Source organism: Urocitellus parryii, chromosome 5 (assembly GCF_045843805.1).
Source record: "Urocitellus parryii isolate mUroPar1 chromosome 5, mUroPar1.hap1, whole genome shotgun sequence".
Classification (NCBI taxonomy): domain Eukaryota; kingdom Metazoa; phylum Chordata; class Mammalia; order Rodentia; family Sciuridae; genus Urocitellus; species Urocitellus parryii.
In genome coordinates this window covers 12,133,042-12,143,571 of record NC_135535.1, presented here as the reverse complement: position 1 = coordinate 12,143,571, position 10,530 = coordinate 12,133,042, and positions in this window count along the sequence as shown.

Here is a 10,530-nt window from a genome sequence, read left to right as displayed (position 1 = left end):
GGCCCAGATGACAGTGGCTCCTCAGCTCTGCACAGACAGACTGTCAGGTGCACCCGGCAACCTCGGGAATGTCAGGTGACACAGGGCAGCAGGTGCCAGCGGAGAGGAGGCAGGAATTAGGGTTAAACCCCACCCAGTCATACCTGAGATACCCAAAAAACCACCACACAGGAGTCACGGGCACACGCCGCAATCAGAGCCAGCCAGGCAGCAGGAGGGAGAGAGACCCAGCCAAGCCAGAGGTCTGACTGGTGGCCCTGGGGCCAAGTCAGGTCTTACAGAGGGTTTTACTTTTAATCCAGTTTACTGTCAAGGTCTAAAAATAATACTAAACTGGGCACAGAGGCACACGCCTGTAATCCCAGCAGCTCCAGAGACTGAGGCAGGAGGATCGCAAGTTCAAAGCCAGCCTCAACCAAAGCAAAGCGCTAAGGAACTCAGTGAGACCCTGTCTCTAAATAAAATACAAAATAGGGCTGGGGATGTGGCTCAGTGGTAAACCACCCCTGGGCTCAATCACCGGCACCAAAATAATAATAATAATGATGATGGGGCTGGGGATGTGGCTCAAGCGGTAGTGCGCTCACCTGGCATGCATGCGGCCCGGGTTCGATCCTCAGCACCACATACAAACAAAGATGTTGTGTCCGCCAAAAACTAAAAAAAAATAAATATTAAAATTCTCTCTCTTCTCTCTCTACTCTCTCTCTCTCTCTCACTCTCTCTTTTAAAAAAATTTAAAAAATAATAATAACAATAATGATGATGATGATGATGAAGGAGGGGTATTCTTTGTGGCAATAATTGGAAGAGTTGGGGGAGCTGAGGTCTGTCTCCCGCTTTGAGGCATTTGGGCTCCAACGGGCCTCAGTCCCACCCCCCAGCTCCATCCTGTCACTCAGGCTGCCTGTCAGCCCCTGGATGCCTCTGAGTTCGGGATCCTGATCCAATCCAACATCCCTGTGTCATGGATGACTTTGATGAGACCCAGAGAGGGCAAGTGACTTTCTCAGGGTTGCACAGCTATTAAGAAACTCATCTGGAACCAGAAAGATTTAAAATCTCCAGGGGGCCACTCAGCACTCACTCAAATTCCTCAAACAACCTCTGGGGGGCGCTGCTGGCGGGCGGCACAGCACGCTCACCTGTGTGGAGAAGGGGCTGGGCAGCTAGGCAGCCAGAGGAGGGGCTCCCCGGTCACCAGGGTCCAGAACACAATCCACACCTTCCCAGGGTTCCTCCCAACCCGTCTCTACCCCAGCTGCCTCTTGATGGTAAATGGGCTACTCCTTGTGCCGGAAGAGGCAAGGTCCCAGGGCACGGCCCACTGACTGAGCTGGGCAGGTGGAAAGGCGTCTGGGGAGGGGCAGGCAGGGAGAGAGGGGAGGCACCACCCCAGGGTGAGGGACTTGGGGAAGGAGCCGAGATGGTCAGGGCAGGGTCAGGACGAGCCTCATGGTGAGCCTGCTCTCGGCAGGTGGCCTGCGGGGGAGAGGTGGACCACGGCTGGGGGACCCCAGAGCACCTGAAGAGAGCTGAGCAGGTGCGCACCCACAGGGACTCCCACCGCTTGGCCTTGCCCAGTTCAGTTCTCTGGGTGGCCTGGGGCGCAGGCTCTGATGCCATCCCTGTCCCACAAAAATAAGGCCCGAGGCAGATTCTCCATTCACCTTCCCACAGTCACACAGCTGGGGAGTGGCCGAGCCGGAATGACCTGCACCGGCTGCCTCCCAAGTCCCAGTGCTCAACACCAAACTGTTCGGGCAACATCTGATGCTATTATTGTTGTTGTTGTTGTTATTATACCAGGGATTGAATCCAGGGAGCTCTACCACTGAGCCACATTCCCAGCTATTTTTATTTTATCTGAGCCAGGGCCTCGATAAGTTGTTGAAGCTGGCCTTGAACTTTCGATCCTCCTGCCTCAGCCTCCAGAGCCACTGGATTACAGTTGTGCTCCACGGTGCTTGATCATTATGGCCATTGTTGATCATTCAATTACTGATTATTCAATATGAATAATTCCTTGGGAAGAGGAGCAGGGTCCCCGACTGAGCACCTACCCTGTGCCACACACTGCCAAGCTCCTACACCCGTGTTCTCAGTGTACGTTGAAATCACTGGGTCATTTTTATTGTTGTTGGGTTTTTTTGTGTGTGTACAGAGAACTGAACCCAGGGGCACTTTACCACTGAGCCACACCCCCAGCCCTTTTTATATTTTATTTAGAGAGAGGGTCTCACTGAGTTGCTTAGGGCCTCGCTAAATTACTGAGGCTGGCTTTGAACTTGCAATTACACCCATGTTCTCATTTGACTCCGGCTGATTGAGAGACTGTTGGTCCTATTTTCCTGATGAAGAAACGGAGGCCACACAGAACCCCTCACCCAGCTGTCTGATGCCAAAGACCAGATGCAACCCACCCTATGCCCCAGACCAGCTTCCCAGACTGATGCCCCCTCCGTAGAAAGCTGGGCTCAGCTGGAATTTCTTAAGGAGGCCCCTCAGACCCTGGTAGAGACACTTTCCAAGAGCTGCCTGCTGGGGCAGGGCCGGGAACCAAATGCTTCCCAGCACTTGAGAGTCCACAGAGTGTCCACAGACACAGTCACCAGAGAGCCAGTTCAACTAGCTCTGATTCAGAGAGTAGCATGCGGGGCTCAGCCCAGCCCTCCAGCCACAGTGACCCTCCTCAGTATCCTCTTCCTCCACTTCCTGGAAACTGGCAGGACAGGCAGGAGGGGAGGGTCTGGCCCCGCCTCTGCCGCGCTCCCTACCCCACTAGCAGGTCCCTTTTCCTCTCTGAGGCCCCAGTTTCCTGTACAGCAAGGAGTCAGTGGCCCGGATGCCCCTGGGATGGACTCACCCGGCCTTGCTGGGCCACCTGAACAGCAGCCAGGCTCTCGCCACCCCGTGCAGGGGCCATTCACAAGTTCCCAGGATGCACTGAGCCTCTGGACCTGTGCTGTCCCGTGTTCCTGAGGCCTGGACTCCTCCCGAGGCCAGGCCTTCCTCTGGAGTGGGACTCCGCTCCAGCTCTCGCTACAGGCCATCGGGCTCTTCCACCTCTGACCCCTGCTCAGGTGCTCCGCGGACAGGGAAAGAAGGCAGGTGGCAGGTCAGGGCACTTTTGTTGGCCAATCATCATAAGCAAAACCCACAATTCCTTTTTACTAAACCATCACAAAGAGCTAGGCAGATACTAATCATTTAACATGAATTCTTTCGTTTATCTGTCACCCAAGCCTAGGAGGGGAATGTTATTATTAGCCCAATTTTATGGATAAGAAAACTGAAGCCCAGAGACACTAAATGACATTAAAGGTTCATGACTCATGGATTCAAAGCCAGGCCTGGAGATGTTTTTAAGCACCAGGCTTCATAAGGAAGGGGCGGCGGCATTATCTACATGAATAGAGCCCACTGGCCTTTGTCCAGGGAGAATCTCCCACTTCACACGAGGGCACCGTCTGTCTCTCATAATCAGCCGTGAGCCCAGGCAAGTGGGCAGCTGGCATCCGGCCGCGTTGGGATGTATCGAAACTCAGCCTCCAGCTCGTGGGTTTCCTGGGCTCCTTTACCAGGGGATTTAACATCACCATGTGGCATTCTCGCCTGGAGTGTTTAGCCAGAATCTAACCTGGAGGAAAAGGACAGACACAGAGCACAGGACATTTCCTCCTCCTCCTCCTCCTCCTCCTCCTCCTCCTCCTCCTCCCCTTTCTTCTTCTTCTTTTTTGATGGGGGGATACCAGGGATTTAACTCAGGGACATTTGACCCCTGAGCCACCTCCCCAGCCCTATGTTTATTTTATTTAGAGACAGGGTCTCACTGAGTTGCTTAGCGCCTCACCATTGCTGAGGCTGGCTTGGAACTCATGATCCTCCTGCCTCAGCCTCCCAAGCCCCTAGGATTACAAACGTGTGCCACTGTGCTGAGAAAGGCCTCCTGGCTGAGAACACAGGACATTTTCAGACGACTAGCCCCTCTCTTCAAAATAATTTTTTTTTTCAGTACTAGGTGTTGAACCCAGGACCTTGTGCATGCTCGCCAAGTGCTCTACCCCTGAACTATGCCCCTGGCCCTCTTTATTGTTTTTTTCTTTCTTTCTTTCTTTTTTTTTTTTTTTTTTTAAGATAGGGTCTTGCTGAATTGCCCAGGCTGACCTTGAACTTGAGATCCTCCAGCTTTACCATCATGGGCCACAACACCCAGCAAAACAATTCTTCCATGTAGAGAAGACTGCAGAAGGACCCAGCCTCAGATAACAAGGACCTCCCCACTGGGGGGGGGGGCAGGCCTCCTGGGAGCCAGCTGGGAGTCAGGCCTGTTCCAGATGCCACAGAACAGAGAGTGGCTGGGTTGTGGCTCCGTGGGGAGCACTCAGCTGGTGTACACCAGGCCCGGGGGTCCATCCCTTAGCACTGCCGTGATGCCCCCAGGTGAAAGTGGCCATGTGCACTGTGGCCTTGCCTTAGTGGGGAAGAGTCCTGAAGTCCACAGTATGTCCCCAAATGGTTCCAGGGGAAAAAGTAAATAAGAGCGGAAGGCCAGCACGCTGTGAGCATGGTGGGTGAATGGTGCTGTTCTTCCTGGATTTTTGGTCATCTGAAAGTCATCACGTTAAAAAGGGAGGAAGAGCTAGCAGAGACGAGTCTGGGTGAGCCCGTGTCTGAGGCTCGGCTCTCCAGCCATGGAGTCTAGGACACTGGAGGAGCTGGCCAGGGCTCTGTGACAAAGCCGTCACACCAGGCGGCTTGGACAGCACCTCTCCTCATGGTGCTGAGGCTGGAAGCCAGAGGCCCAGGAGGCAGCAGGGCTGGTTCCCTCCAAGCCCTTCTCCTGGCTGGCACCTGGCCATCTTCTCACGGCCACCCTCTGCGCCTGTCTGTCCTCCTCTCCTCCCATCAGGGTACCAGCCAGGTTGCACTGGGTCATGCTGAAGGCCTGGTTTCTCTTCCTCATAAGGGCCTCAGTACAGTCTCCACAGCCTGAAGTGTGAGCTGTCAGGGCTTCCACATGTGAGCTTGAGGGACAGATTCTGCCTGGGACACTGAGGCTGTGCCACCTGCCACTCCACAGGGGCAGAGAGGCCTTTCTCAGCCAAATCCAGTTACTCTTTTCTGCACAGACCAGAGGCTGGGAGGGAGAGGGCCAGCCAGGCAGCCCAGGGGCCACTCACGTGTTCCAAGCTGTGCAGCCCAGAGTTCGCAGGCCTGGGCAGGGCCTTGGCCCCCTCCTTGTCCATTTCTTGCTGTCTCCCCTGCTCACGCCCCATCCTGTCCTGGCTCTCAGCTGAACAGGGGGAAAAACAACTGGAAGGTTTAACAGGAGAGGCAGGCACTCAGGACAATAACATCCCCCTACCCCGCATTTTTTTTTTTTTTTTTTTTTTTTTTTGCAGTACTGGGGATTAAACCCAGGAACTCTAGAGCACTGCGCTACACCCACAGCCCTTTTTACTTTTTGAGACAGAGTCTTGCTGAATTGCAGAGGCTGGCTTTGAACTTGTGATCCTCCAGCCTCAGTCTCCAGAGTCCCTGGGTTTACAGGGAAGCCCCAGCCACACTTCCAGCCCCCAGGATACTACCCCTTGAATGAATGAGGATGTTCACTCAATGGTTTTCTGTACAACATTTTTGAAATGATATCTACAAGGAGCTTTTAATAATTTGGGAAAACACTCAAGCAAAGCAAAAGAAAAAAGTATACAAAATACACATTGCAATTGTAATGATATATAATCTCCATAGAAAAAGATGGTTAAAGTTTCTAATTCTAAGAAACACTCTAAAATTGGCCGTGGTGGTGGTACATACCTGTAATCCCAGTAACTCAGGAGGTTCTGGCAGGTGAATTCTAACTTTGAGGCTACATTCAGCCACTGAGCAAAATCCTGTCTCAAAATAAAAAAATAAAAAGACCCAGGGGCCAGGCACAGTGGTGCTCACCTGTAATCTCAGTGGCTGAGATTGAGTGGCATGTGGATTTCAAGTCCAAAGCCAGCCTCAGCAATTCAGTGAGTCCTTAAGCAACTAAGCAAACCCTGTGTCTAATAAAATACAAAAAAGGGCTGAGGATGTGGCTCAGTGGTTAAGCGCCCCTGGCTTCAATTCCTGGTACCAAAAAAAGGGGGGTGGGGTTAGGGATAAAGTACCCCTGGGTTTAATCCCCAGTACCAAAAAAAAAAAAGTAAGAAAGTAAAAAAGAAACACCCTAAAATGTTAAGTTGTCTGGGGCCTGGGGGGAGGGGAGGCTGAGGCTGGAGGGTCAGAGTTCAAAGCCAGCCTCAGCAACTTAGCAAGGCCCTAACCAACTCAGGGAGACCTTCTCTCTAAATAAAATATAGAAAAGGCTGAGGATGTGGCACAGTGGTTAAGCACCCCTGGGTTCAATCCCGGGTACCCCCCCCCACCAAATTTTTTTTTTTTTTTTTTGTACTTGCAGATGGACAGCCTGTCTTTATTTTGTTATTTATTTTAATGTGGTGGTAAGGATGGAACTCAGTGCCTCACACAAACGAGGTAAGAGCTCTGCCACTGACCTACAGACATAGTCCCCTCCCGGGTTTTTTTTTTTTTTTTTTAAGTATTATTTTCTCAATTTTATTTAAAAGTCAAGGATAATGGATGGATCCCTGGAAGGTTAAGTGGACGGGAAATCGTCCTTATTGCTCAATTTATGATGGGGACACTGATGCACCAGAGGGACAGCCAGGTGTGCTGAACTGAGCTGGAGGCGACGGTCCGATTCACAGCACAGTCGCGGCGATGGGCGACTTGGTTGCGGCCCTTTGTTAAGGTGCCAGGTGACATCCACGGTGCGCTGCAGCCCAGCCAGCCTCTACCTGCCACGCGTCGCCAGAGCTCCGGGCGGAGGGAGGGCGGAGCCGGGGTGGAGGGCGGAGCCCGGGGCTGGGATGGAGGGCGGAGCCGGGGCGGAGGGCGGGGCTGGGGTGGAGGGCGGAGCCGGGGTGGAGGGCGGAGCCGGGGTGGAGGGCGGAGCCGGGGTGGAGGGCGGAGCCGGGGTGGAGGGCGGAGGGCGGAGGGCGGGGCCCGGGTGGAGGGCGGAGGGCGGGGCCCGGATGGAGGGCGGAGTCTCGCCGCTCTGGCTGCAGCGCGCCCCCGGCGGCCGGGCTGAGTAATCCTTGGCGAGCGGCGCTGCTCCTCCCGTGAGTCACGTCCGCGGCGGCTTTCTGCTGAGTCACGGTCCCGAGGTCGTTTTTCGCTGAGTCACGGTTCCTGTTGCTCAAAGCCTAATCCCTTGAGGCGAAGTCCAGCCACCTGGGGAGGTGTCACGCGGATCGGGATCTGCGGGCCAGCGCGTCCTCCCAGCCCTGAGCCCGCAGAGCAGCTCAGCCCCGCGCCCTGCCCGCGCGCAGCCCTGGAGAACTCAGCCTCTCCCAGGCCCTGTGCCAGCGCTGCACACTTCAAATCCGGGCGCCGGTGGGGGCGTCACAAACCCACTTAAAGGTGGGGCGCTGCTCAGACCCAGAGGCATCTGCAAAAAGCCGGTCTTTAATCCCAGAGGCTCGGGAGGCTGAGGCAGGAGGACCCCGAGTTTAAAACCAGCCTCAGCAAAGACGACGGCATTAAGCAGTGAGACCCTGTTTCTAAATAAAATACAAAATAGGGCTGGGGAGTGACTCAGTGGTCGAGTGCCCCGGAGTTCAATCCTCCATACCTAAATAAATAAATAAATGAAACTGTCCTGTGTATTTGTAAAACATAAAGGTCATGAAACAAAGGCCTCAAGATCACAGAGGCTGGGCGTAGACTACCTGACATGCAGAGTTGTGTGTTGGGCCCTGAGCTGAGAACCGGCTACAAAAGGTGTTAATTAGTGGTGTTTTTACACAGAATAGACTTTATATTAAGAAGTTTGGAATGTGCCACTTGGGCATAAGGACTATTTGGGAATAAAGGCTTTTAAAAAAATCTGGTGCCAGAAGGTGCTCCCACTTCAGGTTTTCTTCCTAAGCAGGAGATCCAGTGGGGTAGTGGTGCCTGCTTGTAAACCCAGTAATTTGGGAAGCTGAGCAGGAGGATCACAAGTTCAAGGCCAGCCTGGGCAATTTAGCAAGACCCTGCCTCAAATAAAAAATAAAAGGGACTGAGGATGTAGCTCAGTGGTAGAGCTCCACTAAGGCTCAATCCCCTGCCGCAGTCTGGCTGGGCACAAATCACAAGCCACTCAAGCAGGAACAAACTTTATTTCTGAACTCCTTCAAAGGCCACGCACGCGGCCTTCTCCCGGGACACCACACACCAACGGAAATCCCTCCTCCAGCACTTCCCCAACCAACTCGAACTCCCCAGGAATCCCGCAAGAACTCCAAAGAAGCCCCAGAACTCCAAAGTAGCCGGCACCTGAGGCAGACAGCAGGGGTCTAATATACAATTGAATACACAGCTTAACATCACCATCATCATCTCAATGGCTTGCTGGTGTCACCTCTCAACCACTCCATTCTGGAAAAAATGCCATGCGTCATTCCAACTCGGCTATGGCTCTCAGCAATCCCCTAATATTGCAACAATAACAAAAACAAAATTAGTGATAGAGAATAACATTTGTCAGATGTTAATGCCCCTTCACCCCCATAAGTGCAGAATCCTCCAAAAATTTTTAGTTCTAGCTGAATCATGAAAGGGGAACTGGCTGTCTCTGTGACCAAACATAACAGCTAAGCCTCCTGTGTACTTCCTCTGTGCCAGGCCCATTTCTAAGCTTCTTACACATGTTAAACTGATTTAATCCCACCACATCCCCTTCAGCCTATGCTGTCTTTGATCCTCATTTTGTCAAATGAGGAAATAGAAGCTTAGGGGGTTCAAGTACCCACAGCTGATAAGTCATGATCCCGGATTTGCCTGCAATCCTTTGCTTAGAGTTCATTGCATTAGCCAATCTAGAAGAGGAGTCCCGCCATGGGATGGAAACCGGTCTTAGAGCTATAGTCAGCCTGCATGCTGGCAGAAGCGTCCTGAGGGCCTGCACTTTCCAGACTGGCCGGCCACCGCCTTGCCTGGCTGTAGGTCTCAGGCCCCGAGTCTGTGTGATAGAGGTTGGACAGTCTTTGGAAAAGGCATTCTCTTTCTGCACCCCTGATGCCCAGGCCCAGGGGCTCTTGGGCCACAGGTGTCATGAACATGAGTGTCTTGAGATTGACCTTGAATACCAGGTGAGCAGTCTGACCTTAGGCAGGGAGATTTACCCTGCTTGCCAAGCCTCATCCATCAGATATGTAGTGAATGTCTGCCTGGTGCCAGCTCTGGACCAAGGAATAGATCTACCATGGTCCTCCCTGCCTTCCAGGAGTTCAAATTTAGGAATGGGTGGGGGCAGCTTGGGGCACAAGTGGCTGTGTGGAAGGTGAACAGAAGAACTGCAGGAAAGCCTGGGCCAAGTCCGTTTTGCAGCTTCGTGGAAGATAAAAATAACATACGATCAACTGTGCATATTTAAAGTACACATTGTGGGGGCTGGGGTTGTGGCTCAGCGGTAGAGCACTCGCCTAGCATGTGCGGAGGCCCTGGGTTCGATCCTCAGCACCACATAAAAATCAATAAATAAAATAAAGGTATAAAAAAAATTTAAAAAATAAATAAAGTACGCATTGTGATCAGTTTTGACATACTACATAATCAGCAAGCCTCATCAACTTTTTACCCATCAACATCATGAACTTGCTGGGAGCAGGTGTGTATGACTATGATCCCAGCAGCTGGGGAGGCTGAGGCAGGAGGATCAAAGCCAGCCTCAACAACTTAGCAAGGCCCTAAACAACTTAGTGAGACCCTGTATGAAAATAAATTATATTAAAAAATGGGCTGGGGATGTGGCTCAGTGGTTAAGAGCCCCTGGGCCCAATCCCTGGTATCAAAAAAAAAAAAAAAAAAGAAAGAAAAAGAAAACAAAACAAAGCAAAACAAAAAAGATCATGAACTTATTCATCACTCCCCAAAATTTTCTCATGATCTTGGCAATCCCTGCCCTCTACAGATTACCACTGATCTGACTGGCTTATCTTACATTTTCTAGAATTCTATATAGTCCTATATACAGGTTATATGCAATATTTTATAAATGAAATGATGTCATAACACCCTTTTGTTTTATGCAGTGTAATCATTTTTTTAAAATTTTTTTTTTTATTTTTTAGTTATTGGCAGACAGAACATCTTTGTTTTGTATGTGGTGCTGAGGATCGAACCCGGGCCGCACGCATGCCAGGCGAGCGCGCTACCGCTTGAGCCACATCCCCAGCCTCACAGTGTAATAATTTTGAGAGTCATTCATACATACTCATCACTCCCAAAAGTTTTCTCATGACCTTGAATTATAATGACCTTATTCCTGAATATCCATAATATATTTAACCCAAAATAAGGCTGTGGTGACCATTCCTGATCAAGTCTTTGTGTGGACTACACTTTCATTTCTCACAGATCAATGCCTAGGAATAGAATCCCTGATTGGTTGGGAGGTGAATGATTAACCTTTCAAGAAATTGCCAGCCAGGCCCC